The sequence below is a fragment of the Triticum dicoccoides genome, chromosome 6A (assembly GCF_002162155.2).
Source record: "Triticum dicoccoides isolate Atlit2015 ecotype Zavitan chromosome 6A, WEW_v2.0, whole genome shotgun sequence".
Lineage (NCBI taxonomy): Eukaryota > Viridiplantae > Streptophyta > Magnoliopsida > Poales > Poaceae > Triticum > Triticum dicoccoides.
In genome coordinates, this window is record NC_041390.1 from 96258875 (window position 1) to 96272079 (window position 13205).

The following is a 13205-nucleotide window of genomic DNA, read 5'->3' on the forward strand; positions in this document are numbered from 1 at the left end:
GCACCGTAGATGAGGAAGAAAGGCGTGAAGCCGGTTGACTTGTTTGGAGTCGTGCGCAGACTCCAGAGGACGGCTGGCAACTTGTCGAGCCAGCAGCCAGCCGAGCGCTACAAAGGCTCGACCAGTCGGGGCTTGATGCCGGACAGGATGAGGCTGTTTGCTCGCTCCACCTCGTCGTTTGACTGTGGATGGGGACGGACGCTAGGTCCAGTCGGATGCCCTATGTCGCACAGAAACGGGCCAAGGCGCCTTTGGCAAAATTCGTGCCGTTGTCGGTGATGATGCTGTGTGGTATGCCGTACCGAATTGTGATGTCGGAGATGAAAGTCACGGCAGTCAGACCATTCAGTTTCTTGATTGGCTTCGCTTCTATCCACTTGGTGAACTTGTCCACCACGACAAGTAAGTGTGTTAAGCCACCTCGTGCCGTCTTGAATGGTCCCACCATGTCTAGGCCCCAAACTGTGAAAGGCCAGGCAATGGGGATGGTCTTGAGTGCAGAAGCCGGCTGATGCGGCTTGGAGCGGAACTCCTAGCACCCTTTGCATTTTTGGACCAATTCCTTGGCCTCTTCTAAGGCCGTTGGCCAAAAGAAACCGTGTCGGAAAGCTTTGGCGATGAGTGCTCTTGAAGCCGCATGGTGGCCGCACTCGCCTTGATGGATGTCTTTGAGAATTGCTTGGCCTTGCTCTGGCTCTACCCAGCGCTGGTAGACACCAGTGACGCTGCGCCTGACCAGCTCTCTATTGACTATGGTGTAGGCTGCCGCTCGGCGTTGTACTTGCCGAGCTAAGGTCTCATCAGTCGGCAGCTCTTTGCTCACCAGGAATTTGAGGATGGGCTGGGCCCATGAGGGTGCTGCTATTTCTTCGACTGCCAGAACTGCGACTTGGACGAGGGCGGCTGGGCTGGGAGGCGGCGGGCTGGAGACAGCAACCGCTTGCTGAATTAATGAAGTCCCCGGGCCGACTGGCGCAGCCCTTGGGCCGAGTTCTAGAGTCTTTGGGCCGGCCGCCGCATACCCCGGGCCGGGTTCTGCAGTCCCTAGGCTGGCTTCGACTGTGGTGGCTTTGGAGCCATCTGCCAAAATCCTCGTACCGTCTGTCGGGGCTCTTTAGTCGGATCCGACTTCTACGGGAGGAGCCGGCACAAAGATGGAGTCTGATTCTGGTGAAGGCTTGACAGACGGCTTGAGGAGGCATTGAAGGGTGATGCCGGATGGTATTGCTTGGCGGGTAGAGCCGATTCATGCCAGGGCGTCTGCTTGGTCGTTGTCGTTTCTTGGCACATGGAGGAACTCGCACCCCTCGAAATATCCACTGAGTTGCTGCACGAGGAAACGGTAACTCGCCATGTTTGCATCTTTGGCGTCCCAGTCGCTAGACGACTGCTGGACCACTAAGTCTGAGTTGCCATAACACAGGATCTGGCGAATGCCAAGTTCTTTGGCAAGCCGGAGCCCGTGAATGAGCTCCACGTATTCGGCGACATTGTTGGAGGCAGCAAAGTGGATTTGCAGTGCATATTTGAGCTTGTCGCCTTTAGGAGAAATGAGGACAACGCCGTCTCCCAAGCCGGTGCACATCTTGGAGCCGTCGAAATGCATCCGCCAATGGGTGGAGTCGGGCGCTGGAGGTAGGTACTGGGTCTCGGCCCAGTCGACGAGGAAGTCGGCCCGTGCTTGTGACTTGATGGCGGTGTGGGGCTGGTAGTGGATGGTGTAGGGAGCCAGCTCTATGGCCCATTTGGCCACTCGGCCAGAAGCATCTCGGCTTCCGATGATCTCGGCAAGTGGGGCCGTGCAGACCATAGTGATTGGATGCTCTTGAAAGTAAGGCTTCAATTTCTTGGCGGCCAAGTGCACGCCATAGCACATCTTCTGGTAGTGGGGGCAGTTCTGCTTGGAGGTCGACAGCACTTCGCTCGGGTAATATACTGGTCTCTGGACAGGTAGTGCCTTGCCTTCCTCCTTGCATTCCACTATAATGACTGTGCTGACTACCCGGCTGGTGGTGGGGATGTACAGGAGCATAGGCTCCTTAGGAGTCGGAGCCGCCAGAACGGGTGGAGTAGTCAACATCTTCTTTAACTGGAGAAAAGCTTCGTCCGCCTTGTGGTTCCACTCGAAAAAAGTGGTCTTCTTCATGAGCTGGTATAAGGGGAGAGCTTTCTCGCCCAGCCGACTGATGAATCGGCTGATGGACGCCAAGCAGCCAGTGAACTTTTGCACGTCCAGTAGTCGGCTGGGTACCTCCATCCTCTCAATGGCCTTGATCTTTACAGGGTTGCACTCTATGCCGCGTTCAGAGACCAGGAAACCAAGGAGTTGGCCGGCTGGTACTCCGAAGACGCACTTCTCAGGGTTGAGCTTGATGTGGAATAGGCGCAGGTTCTCAAATGTCTCCTTGAGGTCTTCCAGCAGTGTTCCACACTTTTCCATCTTCACCACCACATCATCCACGTAGACGTGGGCGTTTCTGCCGAGTTGCTTGACGAGGCACTTCTGCATGCAACGCTGAAAGGTGGCACCGGCATTCCTCAAGCCGAACATCATGGTGAGGTAGCAGAAGGCTCCAAACGGTGTGATGAAGGCGGTTTTCAGTCTGTCAGCCGGGTTTAGCTTGATCTGGTGATATCCTGAATATGCATCCAAGAAGCTCAACAGCTCGCATCCGGCTGTGGAGTCTATCACCTGATCAATTCTTGGCAAAGCAAACGTGTCCTTGGGGCAAGCCTTGTTGAGGCTTGTGTAGTCAATACACATTCGCCACGGCTTGTTCTTCTTCAGTAGCAGGACCGGGTTGGCTAGCCACTCTGGAAAGAATACTTCCATAATGAAGCCGGCTGCTAGGAGTCGGGCTATCTCTTCTCCGACAACTCTTCCCTTTTCTTCTTATAGGCGGCGCAAGGGCTGCCTGACCGGCTTTGCATAAGATCGGACATGTAACTTGTGCTCGGCGAATTCCGTCGGTACACCTGGCATGCTTTGGGGGACCATGTGAAGATGTCCCGATTCTAATGGAGGAAATCGACGAGCTCGCCTTCCTATTTGCTGTCGAGGTTTGCGCCTACGACAGTGTACCTCTCTGGGTGCTCCGGATCCAAGGGTATCTTTTTTGTCTCTTTGGCCGGCTTGAATGAACCCTCAGCCTCCGACTCCTTGGGATTAGGTGACACCTCTAGCTACTTGCCGGCCATCGCCACAACCCAGTCAAGGAGCCGCTTCTCGGCCGCGATCACCAGGGACTCGGCTAACCGACTACTCTCAGTCGCATAGGCAGACGACTTCCGGTAGTCGCCGGCTATGGTCAGAATCCCCTTGGAACTGGGCATCTTCATTTTGAGGTAGGCGTAGTGGGGGACCACCATGAACTTGGCCAGGGCGGGTCGGCCAAGTAATGCATGGTATGGGCTCTCGAGATCCACCACCTCAAACCAAACTGACTCTCGGCGGAAGTGATCTTTGTCTCCAAAGAGGACGTCCATCAGGATCTTGCTGATTGGTGAGTAGGAAAGACCAGGAACAATGCCTTGGAACACAGTCCGGCTGTTCTGAAGCTGTCTTTGCTTGATTCCTAACTTCTCCATGGTGTCCTTGTATAGGATGTTGATGTTGCTGCCTCCGTCTATCAGAACTCGCGAGAAACGAGCATCTCGTCTATCCGTGGCAAAGGTGGCATCCAAGACCAATGCATAAGAACCCGGACTCGGCATCACCTCTGGGTGATCAGCTCTGCTCCACTTGATAGGCTTCTCGGACCAGTGCATGAAATCTGGTGTCTCTGATGCTATTGCATTCACCTCTTGCTGCTGCAGCCGCCTGCAGCATCGATCATCAGCCACGCTGGTAAATATCACGTAGGCTCCGTGCTCTTCGGGGTACTCGCCTTGTACTGCGCCGACTGGCCTGACAGCCGGCTGCTGGGGCGGAGGCGGAGTCTGCTGCCCAGCAGGCGGGGGAGGCAGGAGGCCGTACGTCTCCTTTGGCGATCTTGGTAAGACAGTGGCACTTCCGGGTGGTGTGATTCGACGACTTCATGCCGCTGTGGAATTTGCAAGGACCATCCAGAGTCTGCTCGTATGAGAAAGCCGGCAACCAGTTGGGCTTGCCGCCTTTCTGTCACTTGGGTGGAGGCTGCCCTTCCGGCTGCTGGTCTTCGTTTGTCGCCACCTGCCAGCTGCTGGAAGCCGGCTGTGGGGCCTTGCGCTTGTGGTCGCTCTGCTGTTATCGCCGATTGGCGTCTCTAGCCGGAGTTCTAGGAGCCTGAGGGGCCACTTTTCCAGTCGCACTAACTTGAATCTCCGCCTTCATGGAGGAGTCGGCCGTGGCATACTTGTCTGCTATGATCAGCAGCTCGTCGAGGGTTTCTGGCTCGTCGCAGAGGAGCTTGTGCTTGAGGAGGGTGCCTTCTCTGCACCCGGCAGTGAACTACTCGATAACCTGCACCTCGTGCACGCCCTCGCAGGAGTTCCGAAGCTCGGCCCAACGCGTGAGGTAGTCGCGAGTCGACTCATTGGGGCCTTGCACGCACAAGGAAAGCTGACGAGGCTTGGGAGGACGCTTGTACGTGCTTTTGAAGTTGCGGACGAATGCATCGGTGAAGTCGACCCAGCTGTTGATGCTGTGGGGCTTCAGGCTGTTCAGCCATGTCCGGGCCATGCCCTGGAGCTTGGGCGGAACGTATTTTACGGTGTCACGCTTGTTGCCGTTTGCTATGTTGATGGCCGTGGAGTAGTCAACCAGCCAGTCCTCCGGCTTCACGGAGCCGGTGTACCAAGCGTGTCTCTTGGGAGGGTGAACCCTTTGGGAAAGGGCTCGTCTCGAATGCGGGGCCCGAAACAAGGCAGACCCAACTCATCCTCTTCTTCCAGCGCCAGGGATCGGGGAAGCCGGTCGATCCGGTGGCGGGCGTCGTTTTCTCCGACTCCCTCTCAGCGGCCGAGGTGGTCGCCGAGAGTCGGATGGTCAATAGGCGGCAGGGAGACTCGCCTTTCCTTGCGAGGAGGAGGAGGCGGACAGTCGTCCCATCGTTCCACTGCTCTCGGGCAGCCGTCTTGGTCGCTCTATGGTAATGCATGTCCGACTGTGGCTAACAGCCGGATCCTTGTCTTCCCTTCCTCGGGCGCCGCCAGTCGGCTTCCGAGACGTCGCGCCTTGGTCTCGGCGTGGATGCGGGTCGTTGTTTTGTTGTCGTGGCGCCTCTGTGTGGCAGCCGGCCTCGTTCTGCGCGGCAGCCACGTCGAGGAGCCGTTGGACTCGCTCCGTCATCAGGCGGCGCTCTTCGCCCTCAAAGTTATCCAGCTCGTCCGCCGCCGCCTGGGTGGCTCGAATGTTCTCTGCAGGCGTGGCGTACACAGGGTGATTTTCCCCGAACAGGTTGGCGATGGCCACGCCGCGCTGCTGGACCATGCCTAGGCGGCTGGGCCTAGCTGGGGCTAGCGAGCCACCCACAGCGCGATCCATCTCACGCTGGTAGGCTTCTGACGAGCGTCTCATGCTAGCCAGCTTCTTCGCGCCTTCGATGAGCTGAAGGCGGTGCGCCTCCAATGTCTCCGCGTCAGTGTCTTCCGGAATGGGCGCAGTCAGGTCTTGCAGTGCCATGCCAAGGGGGTCATGCGCTCCTCCACCGGGAGGCTCGTCATGACCGATGACGAGCACCTCGGTGACGGTGCTTCCGTCCCTCTCCGCACGAGGGAGCGGATCATCATAGACCACCACGTTGGTGAGGAACGCGTCGAGCGACGCGGTGTCGGAGTCGACCAGCATTGGGTCGATGGAGCGTACAGACTCCAAGTCCACGTCGGGCTCGCCGGCGACGTGGAGTTGGTCGAGGAGGCCCGTGAGTAGGCTCTCGGGGCCGCCCGTGCCTTCGTCGGATGTAGGCTCGTCGGAGAGGCAAACCTCGCCGACAAGATCGGCGAGGCAGCTGGCTGCACAGGCGATCTCAGCGCCGTGCAGCGCGTCAGCGCAAACTCCGTCTAGCGTGCCGGGCTGGCTGCGCTCGCCAGGGAGGAAAAGGGTTCCCGTCCAGAGCAGGTCTCTAGACGATGGTGCACCAGGACCCACTGTGGGCGCCAAATGTCGGGGGTTGGGTGCGACATATGCCAAAGGATGGCTTTGAAGGAAATATGCCCTAGAGGCAATAATAAAGTTATTATTTATTTCCTTATATCATGATAAAAGTTTATTATTCATGCTAGAATTGTATTAACCGGAAACATAATACATGTGTGAATACATAGACAAACAGAGTGTCACTAGTATGCCTCTACTTGACTAGCTCGTTAATCAAAGATGGTTATGTTTCCTAACCATGGACAAAGAGTTGTTATTTGATTAACGGGGTCACATCATTAGTTGAATGATCTGATTGACATGACCCATTCCATTAGCTTAGCACCCGATCGTTTAGTATGTTGCTATTGCTTTCTTCATGACTTATACATGTTCCTATGACTATGAGATTATGCAACTCCCATTTTCCAGAGGAACACTTTGTGTGCTACCAAACGTCACAATGTAACTGGGTGATTATAAAGGAGCTCTACAGGTGTCTCCAAAGGTACATGTTGGGTTGGCGTATTTCGAGATTAGGATTTGTCACTACGATTGTCGGAGAGGTATCTCTGGGCCCTCTCGGTAATGCACATCACTTAAGCCTAGCAAGAATTGCAACTAATGAGTTAGTTGCAGGATGATGTATTACGGAACGAGTAAAGAGACTTGCCGGTAACGAGGTTGAACTAGGTATGGGATACCGACGATCGAATCTCGGGCAAGTAACATACCGATGACAAAGGGAACAACATATGTTGTTATGCGGTCTGGCCGATAAAAGATCTTCGTAGAATATGTAGGAGCCAATATGAGCATCCAGGTTCCGCTATTGGTTATTGACCGGAGACGTGTCTCGGTCATGTCTACATTATTCTCGAACCCGTAGGGTCCGCACGCTTAAGGTTTCGATGACAGTTATATTGTGAGTTTATGCGTTTTGATGTACCAAAGGTTGTTCGGAGTCCCAGTTGTGATCACGGACATGACGAGGAGTCTTGAAATGGTCGAGACATAAAGATTGATATATTGGAAGCCTATGTTTGGATATCGGAAGTGTTCCGGGTGAAATCGGGATTTTACCGGATTACCAGGAGGTTACCGGAACCCCCCCGGGAGGTATATGGGCCTTCGTGGGCCTTAGTGGAAGAGAGGAGAGGTGGCCAAAGATGGGCCGCACGCCCATCCCCCCCCTTGGTCCGAATAGGACAAGGAGAGGGAGCCGGCCCCCCTTCCCCCTCTCTCTCCTCTTTTCCCCCTCCGCGAATCCTATTCCAACTAGAAAAGGGGGGGGGAGTCCTACTCCCGGATGGAGTAGGACTCCTCCTGGCACGCCTCTCCTGGCCGGCCGCAGTCCCCCCCTTGAGCCTTTATATACGGAGGCAGGGGCACCCCCTAGAGACACAAGTTGATCCACGTGATCATATGCTTAGCCGTGTGCGGTGCCCCCTTCCACCATAGTCCTCGATAATATTGTAGCGGTGCTTAGGCGAAGCCCTACAACAGTAGTACATCAAGATCGTCACCACGCTGTTGTGCTAACGGAACTCTTCCCCGACACTTTGCTGGATCGGAGTCAGGGGACGTCATCGAGCTAAACGTGTGCTAGAACTCAGAGGTGTTGTAGTTTCGGTGCTTGATCGGTCGGGCCGTGAAGACGTACGACTACATCAACCAAGTTAACGCTTCCGTTGTCGATATACAAGGGTACGTAGATCACACTCTCCCCTCTCGTTTCTATGCATCACCATGATCTTGCGTGTGCGTAGGAATTTTTTTGAAATTACTACGTTCCCCAACAGTGGCATCCGAGCCTAGGTTTTATATGTTGATGTTATATGCACGAGTAGAACACAAGTAAGTTGTGGGCGATATAAGTCATACTGCTTACCAGCATGTCATACTTTGTTTCGGCGGTATTGTTGGACGAAGCGGCCCGGACCGACATTACGCGAGACCGGTTCTCCCGACGTGCTTTGCACATAGGTGGCTTGCGGGTGACAGTTTCTCCAACTTTAGTTGATCCGAGTGTGGCTACGCCCGGTACTTGTGAAGGTTAAAACAGCACCAACTTGACAAACTATCGTTGTGGTTTTGATGCGTAGGTAAGATTGGTTCATGCTTAAGCCTGTAGCAGCCACGTAAAACATGCAACAACAAAGTAGCGGACGTCTAACTTGTTTTTGCAGGGCATGTTGTGATGTGATATGGTCAAGACATGATGCTAAATTTTATTGTATGAGATGATCATGTTTTGTAACCGAGTTATCGGCAACTGGCAGGAGCCATATGGTTGTCGCTTTATTGTATGCAATGCAATCGCACTGTAATGCTTTACTTTATCAATAAGCGGTAGCGATAGTCGTGGAAGCATAAGATTGGCGAGACGACAACGATGCTACGATGGAGATCAAGGTGTCGCGCCAGTGACGATGGTGATCATGACGGTGCTTCAGAGATGGAGATCACAAGCACAAGATGATGATGGCCATATCATATCACTTATATTGATTGCATGTGATGTTTATCTTTTATGCATCTTATCTTGCTTTGATTGACGGTAGCATTATAAGATGATCTCTCACTAATTATCAAGAAGTGTTCTCCCTGAGTATGCACCGTTGCGAAAGTTCTTCGTGCTGAGACACCACGTGATGATCGGGTGTGATAGGCTCTACCTTCAAATACAACGGGTGCAAAACAGTTGCACACGCGGAATACTCAGGTTATACTTGACGAGCCAAGCATATACAGATATGGCTCGGAAAACGGAGGCCGAAAGGTTGGGCGTGAATCATATAGTAGATATGATCAACATAGTGATGTTCACCAATGAAACTACTCCATCTCACGTGATGATCGGACATGGTTTAGTTGATTTGGATCACGTAATCACTTAGAGGAGTAGAGGGATGTCTATCTAAGTGGGAGTTCTTTAAGTAATATGATTAATTGAACCTAAATTTATCATGAACTTAGTACCTGATAGTATCTTGCTTGTTTATGTATGATTGTAGATAAATGGCCCGTGTTGTTGTTCCGTTGAATTTTAATTCGCTCCTTGAGAAAGCAAAGTCGACAGATGATGGTAGCAATTACACGGACTGGGTCCATAACTTGAGGATTATCCTCATTGCTGCACAGAAGAATTACGTCCTGGAAGCACCGCTGGGTGCCAGGCCTGCTGCTGGAGCAACACCAGATGTTGTGAACGTCTGGCAGAGCAAAGCTGATGACTACTTGATAGTTCAGTGTGCCATGCTTTACGGCTTAGAACCGGGAGTTCAACGATGTTTTGAACATCATGGAGCATATGAGATGTTCCAGGAGTTGAAGTTAATATTTCAAGCAAATGCCCGGATTGAGAGATATGAAGTCTCCAATAAGTTCTATAGCTGCAAGATGGAGGAGAACAGTTCTGTCAATGAGCATATACTCAAAATGTCTGGGTATAATAATCACTTGATTCAAATGGGAGTTAATCTTCCAGATGATTGCGTCATTAACAGAATTCTCCAATCACTGCCACCAAGCTACAAAAGCTTCATGATGAACTATAATATGCAAGGGATGAATAAGACTATTCCCGAGCTCTTCGCAATGCTGAAAGCTGCGGAGGTAGAAATCAAAAAGGAGCATCAAGTGTTGATGGTCAACAAGACCACTAGTTTCAAGAAAAGGGGCAAAGGGAAGAAGAAGGGGAACTTCAAGAAGAACAGCAAGCAAGTTGCTGCTCAAGAGAAGAAACTCAAGTCTGGACCTAAGCCTGAAACTGAGTGCTTCTACTGCAAGCAGACTGGTCACTGGAAGCGAAACTGCCCCAAGTGTTTGGCGGATAAGAAGGATGGCAAGGTGAACAAAGGTATATGTGATATACATGTTATTGATGTGTACCTTACTAATGCTCGCAGTAGAACCTGGGTATTTGATACTGGTTCTGTTGCTAATATTTGCAACTCGAAACAGGGACTACGGATTAAGCGAAGATTGGCTAAGGACGAGGTGACGATGTGCATGGGAAACGGTTCCAAAGTCGATGTGATCGCAGTCGGCGCGCTACCTCTACATCTACCTTCGGGATTAATATTAGACCTAAATAATTGTTATTTGGTGCCAGCGTTAAGCATGAACATTATATCTGGATCTTGTTTGGTGCGAGACGGTTATTCATTTAAATCAGAGAATAATGGTTGTTCTATTTATATGAGTAATATATTTTATGGTCAAGCACCCTTCAAGAATGGTCTATTCTTATTGAATCTTGATAGTAGTGACACACATATTCATAATGTTGAAGCCAAAAGATGCAGAGTTGATAATGATAGTGCAACTTATTTGTGGCACTGCCGTTTAGGTCATATCGGTGTAAAGCGCATGAAGAAACTCCATACTGATGGACTTTTGGAACAACTTGATTATGAATCACTTGGTACGTGCGAACCGTGCCTCATGGGCAAGATGACTAAAGCGCCGTTCTCCGGTACTATGGAGAGAGCAACAGATTTGTTGGAAATCATACATACTGATGTATGTGGTCCGATGAATATTGAGGCTCGTGGCGGATATCGTTATTTTCTCACCTTCACAGATGACTTAAGAAGATATGGATATATCTACTTAATGAAACATAAGTCTGAAACATTTGAGAAGTTCAAAGAATTTCAGTGTGAAGTTGAAAATCATCGTAACAAGAAAATAAAGTTTCTACGATCTGATCGTGGAGAAGAATATTTGAGTTACGAGTTTGGTGTACATTTGAAACAATGCGGAATAGTTTCGCAACTCATGCCACCCGGAACACCACAGCGTAATGGTGTGTCCGAACGTCATAGTCGTACTTTACTAGATATGGTGCGATCTATGATGTCTCTTACTGATTTACCGCTATTGTTTTGGGGTTATGCTTTGGAGACAGCCGCATTCACGTTAAATAGGGCACCATCAAAATCCGTTGAGACGACGCCTTATGAACTATGGTTTGGCAAGAAACCAAAGTTGTCGTTTCTGAAAGTTTGGGGCTCCATGCTTATGTGAAAAAGCTTCAACCTGATAAGCTCAAACCCAAATCGGAGAAATGTGTCTTCATAGGATATCCAAAGGAGACTATTGGATACACCTTCTATCACAGATCCGAAGGCAAGACTTTTGTTGCTAAGTTTGGAAACTTTCTGGAGAAGGATTTTCTCTCGAAAGAAGTGAGTGGGAGGAAAGTAGAACTTGACGAGGTAACTGTACCAGCTCCCTTATTGGAAAGTAGTGCATCACAGACATGTGAACACGTTGTCCCAGACAAGCATGCCCACATGGTAGTCTTACAATAAAACACTACCGAGTTCTGGTTGGGAACCATCAGCGAGGGTATCGAAGTTCTTACATAAGTCCGGATTAGCTCTTATGAAGGAACTCCTTCTCCTTGAACAAATCAACCAGTGGCTTGGTGTGCTAGGGATACATATAGATTGAAGGTTGCAAGTCTTCAAACCACAGCATTCTTCGCACGTGTGCATGACTGATTTGGGATGATTCCAAAGGAAACAACATTGACCTTCTCGAATCCACGGCGGCAACTTGCATCAAATGCACATGAACTGGAGGAAGTCACTTCTTACATCCGAACATATGCTTCATGAACTAGCATGAAGAAATGCTTTCAAAAGTTTCCAACACTAGCTTAATGTTCAACAAATCATGGAGGAGATAAGGATGTTGTCAATGGGCTCAACAACAATTCATCCGGGTTTCCCTTTAAAAGGAATTCCATAGTTAAGTGAACACGGTGATAGCATTGGTCAGACCAAAGATGTAATGGTGTATGCTCGAGGGATCAACCACGAATAAGACAACATTACGAGCATCGTTGGTACTGATTTGATTTGACGATAGCCCATACTCAAATCAAAGGATTGATAAGACAATAGGTCCAGCAACTGATCACAGGGACCAATCGATGAAGATATCATCTTTCTTCAACACACACTACACAAGAATATCCCTTTGGAACGAACTAAGTCAGACAAGCTTTTATCTTCCAGCTCTCCAAGTTGTTGTCCAGCTTAACCAACTAGCTCAGGGATATCTAACACCGATTCTTGGAAAGAAGGTGGTTCATAAGAAACCAACTTGATCACGGGCTCAACATAACGGTCAGGTGACGACCTGGTGATACTTCCGAGAAGACATTCAGAAAATCACGAACCACCGGTATGTTACTAAGCTCGAGAACAATCTCGCTTTTGAGGGCAAGACGATATAATCAAATGAGTGAGGACTTGACAAGATCCTAACTCATCAATCGAAGGGTGCACCGAAATAAGAACTAGGTAGCACGATAAGTCTTAGAAGGATGATTCAAAAACCAACATGCTAAGAATGAAATTATTATCCTTTAACTACCAAGCAACGAGGTTGCTGGGAGTATTGATTTCACACATCACAATTCATTTGTCGGTATTCCGGTTGCATCAACACGAGGGCCGAGGAATGACTAATGATGGTGAGAAGTATCACTGTACCAAGAGTTCATAGGATGGTGTGCAATTCCTATAACAATCTCGATATAGAATAAGGTAATACTCCAAGGTAGAACAGAACCAAAAGCTGGATTGGCATTTGATCTGCGGAATACAACTACTTTGACCCAATCCTAGATATGGACGAGGTACTGGAGTTTGTTTCTCCAAGTCATTCAGGACAGAATGGCTTGACGGACCACAAGAGTAATAGGCATCGATAAACGAACACACGCATACTCTTGACTATCAATTGATAGACGAAGGTCAGAATGCAACTAAAGAGAACAACTCCAAGGAACATATAATTTTCTGAGTTGTGGATGCATAGATTAGTATGTCGAACCAAGTTCAACATATTTCTTTCGGATAACCCATGCGGAAAGGTAGAACTGGCAGAGCCACAATATATAATGGAGAACTCATCAAAAATAATACTGTTGTGATATTTCAGTTCAACGAGGAACTTCTGCCATAAGTAGTTCATGGTATCTGGAAGAAGAAGATACCACGGACTTCAAGGACTATCGCAAAGGTTACTAATATCCTAAAGGCGCTAGCAATTACTATCAACATGAAGTAAGTAGAGTGAATCTCGGGTTCAAGAACCCAGGAATAGAATACCTACTACTAAGTAGCAT